Source organism: Mesoplodon densirostris, chromosome 3 (genome assembly GCF_025265405.1).
Source record: "Mesoplodon densirostris isolate mMesDen1 chromosome 3, mMesDen1 primary haplotype, whole genome shotgun sequence".
In the NCBI taxonomy this organism is placed as follows: Eukaryota; Metazoa; Chordata; class Mammalia; order Artiodactyla; family Ziphiidae; genus Mesoplodon; species Mesoplodon densirostris.
Window position 1 is genome coordinate 164,452,973 of NC_082663.1, and position 15,400 is coordinate 164,468,372.

At 43.0% G+C, this 15,400-nt stretch overlaps 1 protein-coding gene across 1 annotated transcript in view; it reads right to left on the reverse strand.

Moving 5' to 3' along the window:
* DOCK2 (dedicator of cytokinesis 2) overlaps nt 1–15,400 on the reverse strand; it is a 412,654-nt gene that overhangs the window by 261,360 nt on the left and 135,894 nt on the right. The window lies entirely within an intron of this gene.

Here is a 15,400-nt window from a genome sequence, read left to right on the forward strand (position 1 = left end):
TTTGTAATGAGGTGGATAGACCTAGAGTCTGTCATACAGAGTGAAGTAAGTCAGAAAGAGAAAGACAAATACCGTATGCTGACACATATATATGGAATATAAGAAAAAAAATGTCATGAAGAACCTAGGGGTAAAACGGGAATAAAGACACAGACCTACTTGAGAATGGACTTGAGGATATGGGGAGGGGGAAGGGTAAGCTGTGACAAAGCGAAAGAGAGGCATGGACATATATACACTACCAAACGTAAGGTAGATAGATAGTGGGAAGTAGCCGCAGAGCACAGGGAGATCAGCTCGGTGCTTTGTGACCGCCTGGAGGGGTGGGATGGGGAGGGTGGGAGGGATGAAGATGCATGAGGGAAGGGATGTGGGAACAGATGTATATGTATGACTGATTCACTTTGTTATAAAGCAGAAACTAATAAAAAAAATAGAAAAAAAAAACTGTTGAGCTATTTTACCTTCCACCAGAAATGTATACGTGTTCCAGTTTCTCCACATTTTCAGCAACACTTGATATTATCTGTCGTTTGAACATAGCCATTTCAGGGGAATCTCTTTGTGGCTTTAATTTGTGCTTCCCTAGTGACTAATGACGTTCAGAGTCTTTGTATGTGTTTATTAGCCATTCTTATATCTACTTTTGTGAAATGTTTATTTATTCAAAGTTTGACCAGCTGTACTATTTTAAAGTTGTTCATAAATTGAATTAATCTCTTTGTAATCTTTCTTGATCTAAGACCATTATAATAAGTTATTTAAAGAAAACTTTCTTATTATTTTTGTCTTTATTAAATTCTAATGTTTAAAAAAAAAAATACTCTACTGTCCTTTTTTTTTTAATGGACTCTCTGCCCCACAAATCCCTCCCAAATCAGGCAGGCACAAAACTGAGCTCAGAAACAGGTCTCATGAAACATCCCAGGATCCTGTGTCTCAGCCAGAATTCAGAGCCCGCGCTCACTGACAAGTCTTAAAGATCAATTAGGCCAGAAACGTTAGAAAAATTACCACCAACAGGAGGGACTTTAAAATCTTACCCTTGAACCTGTTGCTTTGCCTGGAGGGGATGGAGGAAATAGGCCAATCTTAAATGCAAGAGAATTGGCCGGAAAAGAGCAATAAATCTGAGGAATGAATGTGCATCCTCTGATCTACATGTGCAGTTACACAGACATCAATGTTGTCTTTTCAGTTAAGATTGGATAGAATTAAAACTCTCCCTGGAAACTCATCTCTAGAAGGAACGAGCAGTACAAAACTTGTGCCGCTCTCCGTGGTGCTGATAAAATCCTTCCTCCTAGAACAAAGGCATTTTCCTCATCTGGAGAAGGTGGAGTTCAATCTCTCTCCCCCTCCCTCTCTCTCTTTCTCCCCTCACTGACCCCCAGAGCATATGCGTGTGTCTGTTTTAATGTTCATAAAGCATGCGTGATTTTCTTCACTGTTCCCAAATTGTAATGATGATTTCAAATATTTTTAAAGTTCTATCACAGAGCTAATATTTACTTTCATCCCCAGCCAACTCTTTTCAGAAAGTTTAGGTTGTGTGCTTCCTCCTCCTTCACTATCTCTCTCTGACCACTATGTATCTACAATAAATTTGAAAGAGGAAGAACGAGTTTATTCTTCTGATTTACTCCAAAATTTCCAATTTGATCTATGGTTTCTGGTGGCTTTCTGGAAAAGAAGAGGCCATCTATTTCCTGGTCTCCATAATATACTCAGTGCCCTCCACTTTAATCCCTGGCTCTGATCCTTCCCTGACCAGTGGCAAGCAGGGAAGTCCTTCTTCTGAGTATTCAGTCCCTTTTTATTCTCAGCGAGGGAGAGTCGAGCATAATTCATTAGTATAACCAATTCATCTTGAACGAAATGCAAGTGTTTAGTCCTAGAAGTACATTGAGTTCCTTCCTGATAAGTGTGTAGCATCTAGAAGTAGTCTTGCACTCCCAGTGCTCCTAGTTCTGGGTGATTTTAATCTTCCCATAATCACAATGTCATCACGAGGCAGAGTTCACCTCACCTTAGCCTTGGACTGCAATCAACTCCTTCAAGGGGTTGTCTTTTGTGTCTGGTGTAGTTTTGCTTCTCCCAGGTCCTAACCCAGCCACCCTTGGTCAGCTCATTCTTCCAACAGAGAGGAACCTGAAGGCCTTTAAGAGCAGGTTTTTACCTGTGTCTGCGATGCCCTTCTACCCCTGGCCACCTGCCAATCAGGTGACTCAGCAGTCAAAAAACCCAGCTCAATCATCACCTTTGGGAAGCCTTTTCTGACTCAATCACTCTAAACTCCCACTTCACCCCAGGCAGGATTAGCCGTTGTTCTTTTTGGGTGCCCACAAAACCTTATTCAGACTTCCCAAAACTAAGGGACGACGTATTTCAATTTTGAATGACCAAAGTGCGGTATCTGCTTGACACAGAGGAAGCTCAAAGTACATGAATGAATATACAAAATGAATGTGTCAGTACATAGAAGGATGGTTGGACAGATGGATGGAAGGATGAATGGATGGATGAATGATATCACCTAAATTTACATCTTATCAATTCAGAGTTTGATGCAAAATATCAGATGTGTTATCTATTCTCAAAGAACAAAGATGCTGACAATTTCTTTCCTTCTTTTTCTTATATGAAGGCACCATCTCCTCTTCTTCTTTCACTTTGTACCCTGTAACTAAGAGGATGTGGTGTTGTAGCTTGTCTTTCAGAATAGGTTTCAAGCAGATAAATATTTAGTCTTCTAGGGGTCGTTTGGAAGTTTGGAAGATTATAACTACTCCTCTCCAACCTTCCCTGAATCATGTCATTCCTTGCCCCCAGATATAAAAACATCTCTTCTGTTCCCTAAAGACTGACTCTACTCACAGGAAAAAAAAAAATACTCCCCTTTCCACGGAGGTTGCTTTCAAACTCTGCTTATGAGGTTTCTAGTGCCTCTCCATAAGGTTCTTTGAGGCACAGCTGCCTTGTTACCTACTCACAGCTACAGTGATGCTTGTCAAGCCAGAGGGGGACATAAAAAAATACCAGCTTTGCCTGCATTTTTATATTTCTGATCCCTCACAAAAATGTACAGGAAAAATTATAATGTCTAACAAAATCAACTATCCCTTTATCCATTCAGTATACTTCTAAATTACACAGAGTAGTTATTTAAAGTCATTATTTATTGCACAAATATTACCAGGAACAAAAGTGACATAATATACCCATAATCCAGCCCTGAAACATATCTAAATCCTTCTTCTATGATGCCTTCAAGCTCTCATGCTTGAGAAATCCCTCTGCAGCTTGCAGACAATTTGTGTTCTGCTTTTTCCAGTTAACATGGCATAGCATTTTTATTAACATACTTGATGGCCAAGGGAAGTCTGTTTTTACCTACCCCTTAAGGAGGTGTAGGGGAAACGTTTAGATTTAGACAGATTGAATTCTGACTCTGCTGCTAATTTGCTGTTTGCTCATCAGTAACAGGGCATGATAATGGCTTACTCACAAGATTATGGTAAGAGTTGATTTCTGTATATAAGGTCCTTGACAAAGCATCTGGCTTATAGCAAACCTTCATTTATGGGTGACTCACAAATAACAGTAATACTTTTAAAACATTAATCTATCATGAATTAGAAAATAAAGTATGCATGAGTAATTAAGATAAGACACGAGATTGAATTCAAATAAATTCAACCTTTGGGCAAGATCCCCAGAACATTGAGAGTTTATATTCATTCACCTGAAATTAGAGAGACTTCGGTGGAAAAGCTTGAAAATAACTGAAATCCATCATCACTCTTTCACAGATATACTTGAGTGACCTGCCTCAGATCACACAGACTGTCACAGAACTAGAGCTGGATACAGAACTCACATGGTCTCAAAAACTGTTGCAGGTTCTGATATCAAATATCACCTCCCTGTCACCATCACCTCAACCAATACAGCATGGAAAGCAGACATCATTAACGAATTAATCAAATACTTTTTGAGGGATTAATTCAGGGCAAGAGGGAAGGAAAGAAGAAACACATACTGAGTATCAACATGGTAGCCACGGCTAATAAAATATGAGGCTGAGGCTCAGGGAGGGCATACAGCTTCCCCAAGATCACACAGCTAGCTAGTGGTGAAGCTGGGATTTGAATCCGCGGTCTATGTGTCTCCAAAGTTCATAATCTTTCAAATAGAATTTAACTCAATGAAAACCAACAGGTATTTCTGACTGCACAGTCTGTACCAGGTGCTATGTTAGGATATGGCAGTGAACAATACAGATGCAGTCCCTGCATCCATGAGGCTTAAAAGACACTTCAAAGGTGAGCAAAATGTGATGAGAGTCAGGTAAGGTGAAGTACCTACCATCTCTGTAAACTATTCATGTGATATGGACACATAAATATGAGCCTCTACCCTCTGTCCAGAGTTCAGTTACACTATAGGTTAATTAAATATGCTCAAACAGGCTGGCCTGGCAATTTGACCACCATTATTCTTCTGCATTATTTCTGTGGGAAAATGCATGCTGAATTCTAAACTGATATATAACAACTTTGGGAGCACAACAGTACTCAAAGTTAGTACCTGCTTTTTATCTGAGGTTTTAATGCAACAGCAGCAGATTTACCTTTCTCATTAGGTTCTTCTGAGTATAAAAAATAAAATTAGTGTCAGCATGTATTTCTAGAAAGTAGACTAATTGAAGACAGGAGGATCAATCAAACCACAAAGATTAATTATTGAGTATCTTCTTGGAATTGGGCACTATGCCCAGGCAATGTACAAATATAGAAAAAAATATAAGACCGAATCAACCCTATCCATGGAGAGTCTGTAAACCAGCTATAGGACACCCACATAAGAGCACTTCCAGTAAATGGTAGTCTATGTCAAAATTCTAGAAGACAGGGGTAAATACATGTCTTCGAAATGGGCTGGGGGGTCAGAGATAAGGAGAATTAACCCAGGCTTCAAAATAGCTCTGATCTGGATATTCAGAGAGAGTTCATGGTGGCAGTAGGAGGAATGTTAACCATGGAGAAAGGTGCAGGGCAAGTGTGCCCCCTAAAATGAATAGACCATTGAGGCCACGGACTGGAGCTGGGAGTACTGGGAAATAGGTCTCAGAGGTAGCTGTAAAGGAGGGAGCATTTTGTCTTAATCACCTTTGCCTCCCGCCCCCATGCCTAGAACGGTGCCTGACAAACAGTAGGCGCTCAGTTAATGTTTAGTCAGGTGGAAAGACATCACCTTCCTAGAAAAGAGAAATAACCAAAAAAGTGCTAGTCCTGCTTTAACATATTGAAGTCCTATTGACGGTCCATATTGACAGTCCAATATGACAATAACAAACATAACACTGCACACAATTAAGTGCTAAATTCTATGATAAGCCAGAAGTTGTCAGCATGCAGGAGGGAAAGTGACTAAGGTAGGGCAAAAAGAATCGGGGATGATTTCTTGATGCGAGGGGAATTGGGTTGGGTCTATCAGGAAGGGCAAGGTCTGGCTTTCAGGAGTCACAGCTGAGATACTTACAAGGTTGAGTCAGAAACAAATGCATGGGAACAGACACTTAGGAAACACTAGGAAGTGGTGGGACTGTGGTTTTTAGTAAATAATTTGGCAAGCCAATCAAAACACATCTGTGGGCTAGATTCAGGCTGTGAACCACCAACTGGAGGCCCTCAGGACAAGAAGAAGGAAGAAAAAAAAATGCTTTTCAGATGGAGGAAACAGGTAAATGACAGAGAGAGAGCAAGGAGCAGGAAGGCTTAGTGGGAGAGGAAGAGGGGTCTCCCCAGAACCCAGAATGCCACTGAAAGCAGTAGGAAATGTGGTTGCAGAGAAAAGCTACGTTGAGTTTGTATTCCAGGTAAAGGAAAAGATAATAAATAATGAGTGAAAGACAACTTCAGCATGCTATGTTGCTTGGAGAAATTGTGCTGGAATTAAACATTGTCTTTTCTAATCTTGGCTGCTAAATCAACTGTGTTTATCTCTAAGACTAATATGATCTAACATCGCCCTGACAAAAGGTCCATTCTAGAACTCTTGGGTGGTTTTCTGGAAACGACCCTAGCGTAGTCACGGTTGCTGCCCCCAGATTGCCTGTGACAGCTGGGGCTCTATAGACAGAGCTGTGGATCAAAAGCATCTTCAGAAACAGAGACCTTCCTTCCCCACTTTACGCATTTCACTTAAGGATTTACATTTATACCAGCTGAGCAAATCAAAGTTATAGTTCCCTCAGGAACTGTAACCTGGACCAAATATAGCTATATTTTTCTGCTGCTGAGCAGGCTTTTAACTCATGCCTCCCAACTGTGAACAGGAGATTTAATTCAAACATTATGCAAGAAATGTTTTTTTGGAAAACAAGTGGCTGGTCCAGTGAAGGTTTAGTGTAAATGACTGTCCCTTTCAAGTTGTGTTTTTATGCAAGGGTTCCCTACAGACACTGATCTTCACAGCATCCTCCACAGTCTTGTGAACAGGGGTGAATGGAAAGGTACCTTCTCCACTCTTGCAAGCTGCCAGCTTGCCCATTCATGGGTCAGAGTCTCGCTGTGCCATCGCAGGCTGCTGGTGTTGACTGAAGCCTCCATACAGAGCCAGGACTGAGGTGAGAGGGTAAGGTGATCAAGGCACTTGCCCAGGAGGCAAAATTTCAGGAGTGTCAAGAAACTCATTAGTCAAGACAAATAAAATTTAATGCTACATTTTTAAAAAATATAAATTAATGCAAAAAATGCATGACGAACAAAATCTTAAAATACTGATTTTTAAAAATATTGCACTGAAATATTCTTTTTCTTGATTACTGAATTTCTGGTGCCCACTTATACTTTGCCCCACCCCCAGGCAAGTGCCTCACTTGCCTGACCCCAACCTTCACTTATGCAGGAATCTGGGCTCTCGTTCTCACTGGCCCACATGAGTCTTCAAAATTCTCCACACTACTAGGAAAGAAGCCATTGCTAATCAGTAAGAATTGTCATGGGAAATGAAACACATTTCTTTATCTCTGCTCTAGGTTGGGGGTTTAGTTTGTCTTTAAATTGCTACATCCCTGGAGCATCTTCTCATTGTCCAGTCTCATGAGAACCTTTAGAAGCAGCAGATCCAGGGTCGCTGGGGAGAACGGAAGTGCACAGGCAGCTCCCCTGTGCCTGTGGGTTTTTCTCATTTGGGGCAATTCCTTTGAGTCCCAGACAGTGGTATGCTGGTAACTGTTTATCAACTGTCTCTCCAGGAAGGGAAAAAATACAAGTCTGGATATTAAGTGTTTGTCAATTTTCTGGTAAGAGTACTTCCTTCCTGGTTGATTTCAAGCTACCATTGTGATGACATCACTGAACACAACTGGGAAGAAACGGGCTGCAGCAGAGCTTTAAATATTAGTATCTATAATATTAAATATCTGTATGTATTTCTACCATACAGACACAACAATGTAAATAACCTCAAGCACACAGATAAGAATAAAATATGGTAAGATAATTAGGAAGTGATACTTTTGAGTATGTATTTATTACCTTTGATTTCAACATAGTTTATTAGTTATAGATATCTATATAAAATTTTAATAATGGCTGTTATCTAACAAATAACTCACAAAATTCCTAAAAATTTAAAACTTGGTTCTCATGAGCTGGGATGAGCCCCCCCATTATACAGCGGTGATCCTGAGCCCCCGAGTACCGGAATAACCCAAAGGAACCCCGGAAATGGGTTGACAGGATGACACAGCAGGATGACACTTTTCTCCAGTCTCTCCAGGAAACCTTATGAGGTCCAGATGCCCTGCAGGCGATGGCATTGCTCCAGCAGCAGTATCTGCTGCTTCTTGGCAAGCCTCCCATGACGCCTCCAAAGCATCTGGAGGGCTCCAAAGCATCTGGCTGCCGCCAGGGCTAATGGGGTACCAAGTCCTCCCCAGGCTCAGAACCTGTTTGCCATTCTTCCAGGAGACCACTTGGCCCTTAACTGTTCTTAAAATAATTACAGGGATGTTTCAGAAGCAGCCTGGAACAGTGGAAGGAGCATAGGAGGGAAGGAGAATAGTGAAGGAAGAGGCAAAACCACATGTATCGGGTACGGATTATATGCCAAATACAAGGCTGCATGCTCTCACAGATGTTCTTGTTTACTGTAATCCTGACACACCCAGAGAAAAAACAACCACCTTTTTACCAAGAGATTACATGACTTCCCAAGGTTCCCCAGCTAATAAGAAGCAGAGCTAGGACGCACCCCAGCTTTGCTCACCCCTATAGCTCTAGCATGTAGTGTAGTACACATGGTGCTTTCTACGTATTTGTGGGATGGATACGTGAATGCAGCCTAACTCCAAAGCTTGTGCTCTTACCTCCACCAGGGAAATAATGCTGGTAAAGTGCTCTTACATGGCAGAGTATAAATGAAGTAATGGAAGGCACTGTGGTGTGTGAAAGGCTGACTTCAGAGTGAGATGAGGTGATTCCCTGCAGGCTCTGCCTTTTACTAATTCTCTGACCTTAGTTAGGAATGTCACCAAGTCTCTCTCTGAGGCTCGGCTTCCTCACCAGTAAAATGGGGCTAACAGGGCTTCCCTGGTGGCGCAGTGGTTGAGAATCTGCCTGCCGATGCAGGGGACACGGGTTCGTGCCCCGGTCCGGGAAGATCCCACATGCTGCAGAGCGGTTAGGCCCATGAGCCATGGCCGCTGAGCCTGCATGTCCAGAGCCTGTGCTCCGCAATGGGAGAGGCCACAACAGTGAGAGGCCTGCATACTGCAAAAAAAAAAAAAAAAAACAATGGGGCTAATAAAGCTAATCTTGCCATGTGGTGGCCAGAAACAAACAACTGTGATGTATGAGAAAGCACTCTGCAGGCTAAAAGGTGCCAGGAGAGAAAGTATCCTGTATGTCACGGTCCATGACATCGTAATGTCATTCCATTGGCCTAGGAAGGGCACGTCTAACACCACGGTTGCAGAGGAAGAGCAATGGGTAAAAGAAATGGCCCTGGACACAGCAGAAGGGACAGGATTCTCATCTATTTCAGCTTTAAGTTTAGGACTTAACTGGCTGTCCTCTGTTTGGAATGCACCACAGACAAAAGCATTTCAGCAAGCCTTGTCTCCCTACCTTTTATATGATATACGAGGGAGCAGATAGGTTAGAAGAAAACCCTGCTGTTTTTGCAGTGTGATGTTGATCCTGGAAACTAAATGATAATGCAAAGAGGCAGCATTACCCTCTCTTCAAGCCTGCATCATGCAGGGTGCCTGGGATTCTCAGAGAGCCTCGAATTTCAGAGGCAGACACCCAAGCACAGACAGGCAGGGTCTGCTTCTATCACACACGGTAGGTCAGGGGTGGCGCTAGACCGAGAACACCCTCTAAGCAGACTACTCCCTGTGCACGCCTCAGTCCCTTCCCCGCCCATGGAGACCCTAACAGAACTGAAGATGCTAATGGCCTTTTGCAGTCAATGTCTACTCCTCTGTAAGGAAGAGACATGAGGGTGAGTGTATGTGTTTGTGTGGTTTTTTTTTTTTTTTTTTTTTTTTTTTTGCGGTACGCGGGCTTCTCACTGCTGTGGCCTCTCCCGTTGCGGAGCACAGGCTCCGGATGCGCAGGCTCAGCGGCCATGGCGCATGGACCCAGCCGCTCCGCGGCATGTGGGATCTTCCCAGACTGGAGAACGAACCCGTGTCCCCTGCATCGGCAGGCGGACTCTCAACCACTGCGCCACCAGGGAAGCCCTGTGTTTGTGTGTTTTAAAATACATGCACCCAAACTCACACATGTGTATTCAACACAGTAGGCAAATCGCCCATAGCAGGTAAGGGAAGTAGGGGAATGGAAGCAGGAGACAGGGATAAAGGTAAGAAACACACACACACACACACACACACACACAAAACAAGGGAGGGCCTTGCACAGACCAATGAGGATAAAGTGTCATAAACTGAGTGTGATTAATTCAACCCCTGCACCTGACACCCAAGGAAGACAAAAAGAGTTAGGAGCACACCCTCCTAGCACTCAGAGTGGAAGACCCAAGGGAGCAATCAGTCTCTGCCATTGATTGGGACGAGTCATATTCATTCACTTATCCATTCCTTCAACAGATAGGCATTGTGCGGGATGGGCAAGGGGAAGGGGAGAGCTGCAGGGCAGGGCAGGCTAGGGTCGGGCACTCCCAATTACACAGGCAGATGGGGCCACAGAGGATGAGAGCCCAGGTGCTATGACAGAGCAGGCATAAGCGCTATGGGCCACAAGAGAGGGGTGTGGAGGAGGGTTAGAGAAAGCTTCCTGGGGAGAGCGCCATTTCATCTGACTTCTGAATATTAGGTAGGATTTAGCTAGGCAGAGAGAGGAGGTGATGCATTCCGACAAGTGCAAACAGCACACGCAGCAGCCCAGAAGAGACAGAGTGTGGCCCCTGAGGGACTGAAAGAATTTTAATAGAGCAGGAGATGGAGAGTAAAAGTGGAAATGGCGAGAGGGAAGGCTGAAAGTGTAAGCTCTGTGAAGTTGGGGGAGGGAGGCTTGCTCTCTGAGCTTCTGTGCGCAAAGCCTGGCACGGGACACACACAGGAAAGGGCAACACAAAGCAATTAGCGCTGTGATATCGGTCTGAACACATAGTTAGGAACACAGAGAAGGAGGCCCTTAAACCTGCCTTGAGGTTGGCAGGTGTGGGAGGGGTGTGTGTGGAGAGCACACGGAAGTGAGATTTCAGAAAGGAACTATTACCTGAGCTGAAGCTAAAAGGAGTTTAGGGTTTTCCTTGCATAAAAAGAACAGGAACTGGAAAGGAAATTTCAAGCAAGAGAAGAAGCACGAGCAAAAGCCCTCTCTACCAGTGTCTAAGCTGATGAATAAAAACACCAGAAACCCCAAACTAATCATGACTAACAGAGGGCCTCAGTAAAACCCCTCAGGTTTAGTCAATGGGCTCCAAGGGTTTATTTTTTAAGCTGATTCTGTGCATTCTCTGCCTTCATGATGCAGATACAACCAACACCAACTTCTCTTCAGAGCCAGGAGTCACCTTTACCCACTCTGTGATTGCTAAGCAGGGTTCAACATGACGACTCTCCCGTCTGTGTCAGAGGAATGAAACATAGAAACAAAAAGCCTGCTTCAAGAGCGGGGTGGGGGAAAGCCAACTCTCTCCGGGTCTGGAGCAAAATTAAATTTTATGAGTTACTTGGCAGCCAGCAAGGCACAGAACAAAGGCAGTGTAAAACCACCTTTCAAAGTAACCTAAGTTGACAATTAAACTTGCTCTCGGTGAGGGGGAGAAAAGGAGTTAATACAGGCAGAAGACCTTTCATCCTTCACCTGAGCCTGTCCCTTTCCTATGTTAAGTGCAACGCAAGCAAGCTGAGTGAGGGGATTTAACACTATCCTTAAAAAAATATCAACATCCAGGCTTAGGTGGACATCCCTCCCTGAGTCATATGCCACCCAGGGTTACAATGAATACGGTAATAACAGGAAAACATAGCTTCCACATGCCAGGCCTGCTGTGCTGGGCTGTAATTACCCAAACAATGACAATCTATTGAAGACAAGCATTCTTTCCCAACCCCCAAACACACAATGCCCCCCAGAAGGAAGCCTGGCATACTGCATTGTAATTGCTAAATTTCTACACGTGGTTCTGCCCTTGGGCAATAGTTCAGGTAGGTATAGTCCATTCTTGGGCTGGAGAGATGGACTATCCCATGGTGCCAAGAAAAAGTCAGTAAAAAAAATAGATGGCTATGTTGTTATGAACAGAGAGGATCCAAACAACCAGAAGAAAAATCCAGGATATTTATCCTGGGAGTCTTTTGAATTTTTCTCCAAAATTTCCAATTTTGAAGAGTTAGTGCCTGAAGAAACCAACAGCACACCTGATGGTTTGGATTTTCAAAGTCAGATCTTTGCACAGGCAATGTCCCCACTACTGCATAAAAATGAATTCATGAGTACAAATGAATGTGTTTGAAGACTGCCGTTTTATGGTTTATTAAATGCCATATTGGAAGATGCAAAGTTTTATAGACTGGAAAGGGCCCTTCAATTAAGAAGGTAAAGAACTGAGGATGAGCCCAACTGTTCTTCCATTCCCAGTGAATACTGAAGATTAAAAAAAAATTAGGTCACATTAGAGTAGTGGTTCTTAAAGTGTATCCCTGGACCAGCAGTATCCATATCATCTGGGAACTTGTTAGAAAAATAAATGATCAGGGGACTTCCCTGGTGGTCCTGAGGGTAAGACTCTGCGCTCCCAATACAGGGGGCCCGGGTTAGATCTCTAGTCGGGGAACTAGATCCCCCATGCATGCTTCAACTAAGAGGCCCACATGCTGCAACTAAACATGCTGCAACAAAGATCCTACGTGCTGCAGATAAGACCCAGTGTAGCCTAAATAAATATTTTTAAAAATATAAATAAATAAATGATCAGGTCCCATTCTCCAAACCTAATGATCGGAAACCTGTTTTAACAGCCCCTCCAGGTCACTGGGATGTACATCATGTTTAAGACCTTTTGCACTAGAACTGTGGTCCTCCACCCTGGCGGCCTATTATCATCACCTGGTGAACACGTTATTGCGATGCCCTGGCCAACCCCAGGCAACTAAATCACAACAACTAGGACTGGAACTTAGCAACAGCTACTTTTAAAAAGGCTCCTCGGGTGATGTAATGTGTAGCCAGAGTTGACAGTTGCCATATACTAGAATAAGAGAGATTTAGATTAGATACTTTGCAACTTCTGATTTCTGGTTTAACTCAAAGTTATAGTGGTTACTGAGTGAATCTTCTTCATGAAAGAAAAAGCTTTTGAGAAGAGGAGAGATTTCCATCTTCACGAGCTGGAGAAGTTATATGTGAAGCTCACACGCTGTACCAACATTGTACCAAACCCAGTGGTAATAACAGTATTTAACAACTCATCACCAAAGACAGTTGCTCATCCTGGGAAAGAGGCGGGCTAGTCCCCACGTTCAGAAGTCACTATAAAAGCAGTGCGCTCAGAGGCAGTGAGGAGTGACACCACACCACCCACACGCCTCAAGTCCAGCTGCCACAAACCACCAAGGGGAGCTCAGAGCCTCCCACTTACTTCTTGGCTTTGAAGTCCCAAGTATTCAGGGTGTGTGAGAGAGCAGCCTCTTCTCACCAGTGTCTGGTGTCACCCAATGTGCAAAATGATGACAACCTGCCAGCATAGAATTCTAGGGGGCCACTCCCATGGGACAGGCAGAGCCTAGCATCGCTGCATAACAAATAAACTGTGTACTGGGGCCATCCCTCTACCCAAATCAGGAAACTGGCAGAACACGTTATAAGTTTGTTCCTCAAACCAGGGTCCACTAGTGTAGTCCCAAGCATCTAGGATTTTCTTTCCCCATGAAAGGGAGGTGAGCACTACTAAAATGTAAGAAACATTGTAAATTCTTTTCAACAAGAAGAGGCAACATTCTTTGGGAAGTTTCTGGAGAAATAATAGGTTAACCATCATGTTTTTACACTGTGAGAGTAAGAGCAAACATTCCCTTAATTTTTTTAAAAAATAACAATAAACAATAAAATAGAATAACAAAGACTGGAACCAGTTCAATAGCTGGCTAGTGAACATGCTTATGAAAATAACACCATCATCATGACATTCTCACAGAGTGAATTTTAGATATCCAAGCTTTGGGGCCTTATACTCCCTCTCCCTGAAAAAAAGGATGAGGATAGGAAAAAATGAGAGGGAAAAGACCATGCTTTTATATCCCCAATGCCCATGATTATGCAGACTTTGGAGTTGGGCCAACCTGGGTTTCGATTATCACCCTACAATTTGTTTGCTGTTTGGCCTTGAACTTTTAAGTCTGTGAATTTCAGGTTTTCATCTATAAAATGGGAATGATAATCCTTAGCAGTGATCAGGTGAGCAGAAAGAAGGCTTGGATTGCATTTAGCACAACGCCTAGAAAACAGCAAATTAAGTAACAGTTGTGATCATTAACTATTCACTCTTGAACACCCAGCTGAAGCTTCACTTCTCTTGTGAAGGCTTCTTTGACAAAAATAATTACAGACACACACACACACACACACACACACACACACAGTCTTTGTAGTTCCAGTACCCCCAGTATGCATCTAGATTTTAGTCATTATATTATATTGCAATTGCTTATTTATATGTTTATAAGTATTTTCTTAAGAAAAAAGACATGCCTTTGTGTACCCAATGCCTGGCACGTACTCGGTACATCATATGTACAAATGAATGAATGAATGAACAAATGAAGCTAGCTATGTATCTCACTTACCTAGAAATGAGGTAAGAAAAACTTAATTAGGATGGTAAGAGTAGAAAGGACAAGACAGGAGAGAGACATACAGGGAAATTGATAATAATGGTTGACTATTGGATATGCACAGGAAAAAAAATATTGTTTTGCAGAGTGTTCTAATACAGTCAACCATAGACACCGTTCATCCAGAAAGCCCTTCTCTGAGGATTTTCTAGGGAGGAGAGGGGATGGAGAGAATGGTCACACAAATACTTAGAGAAGATTTATTGGTTGTTTGGGTCTACCCAGTCCTCTGAAACCAGCCCACATAAGGACAGATATTCCTCGACATTATTCAAGGACAAGGTAAGGCTGCAAAAGGAACCTGAGTCAAATCACGAATGTTTATCTCTGTCTTCCAAGTCTCAAGAATTCTAGTCCTGTGTTTAATCACCGCCTCTCAGTCTTTCCCATTATCACCACTCTGCCTCCCTCGTTATCTTCTGCAGACTCTGCCCTTTGGAAGCCCTCTACTTACCCGCACTGAGACTTTCCTTTTGGTCTCATTCCTACCTAATCTCTGAATGACGTTGACCAATATTACATTGGCTTCACTGCCACAGCCATCTCTCTATCATCACCTAATGCCTCAACCTATCTCAAGGGTCTAGGCATGAGCAATCTGCTCATCCAGAAAGAGTCTTAACCGTTTCACCACTGCAGGAGATAACTGGAGAAACAAAACCAAGGAAAATCAGCCAAGAAAGCAGGTAAGTGGGGTTTTCTTGGCTATGTAGACATAGAAAAACTTTCCTACCCTCATCCCTGCAAACCAGGGCTTTAGTAAATGGACAGGCAATCGAAAAAGTCTGCAGTATGTCCATACCTACACCCTGAGAAAGCCTGTCCAACAAGAAATATGGTGACAAAATGCTACATGCTTAACTCTAGTCCCCAAGCTGTCTTTCACAGCCAGGGAATTAGTCACTGGAAAAGTAGGCCCACTGAGAAAGCCATTGACTTTTATCTTTAGACTTCGACTGCTATTCATCAGCATCAATATTTTAGAACTTAACTCAGCCCTAGTCTGAGTCCAGGACATCTACA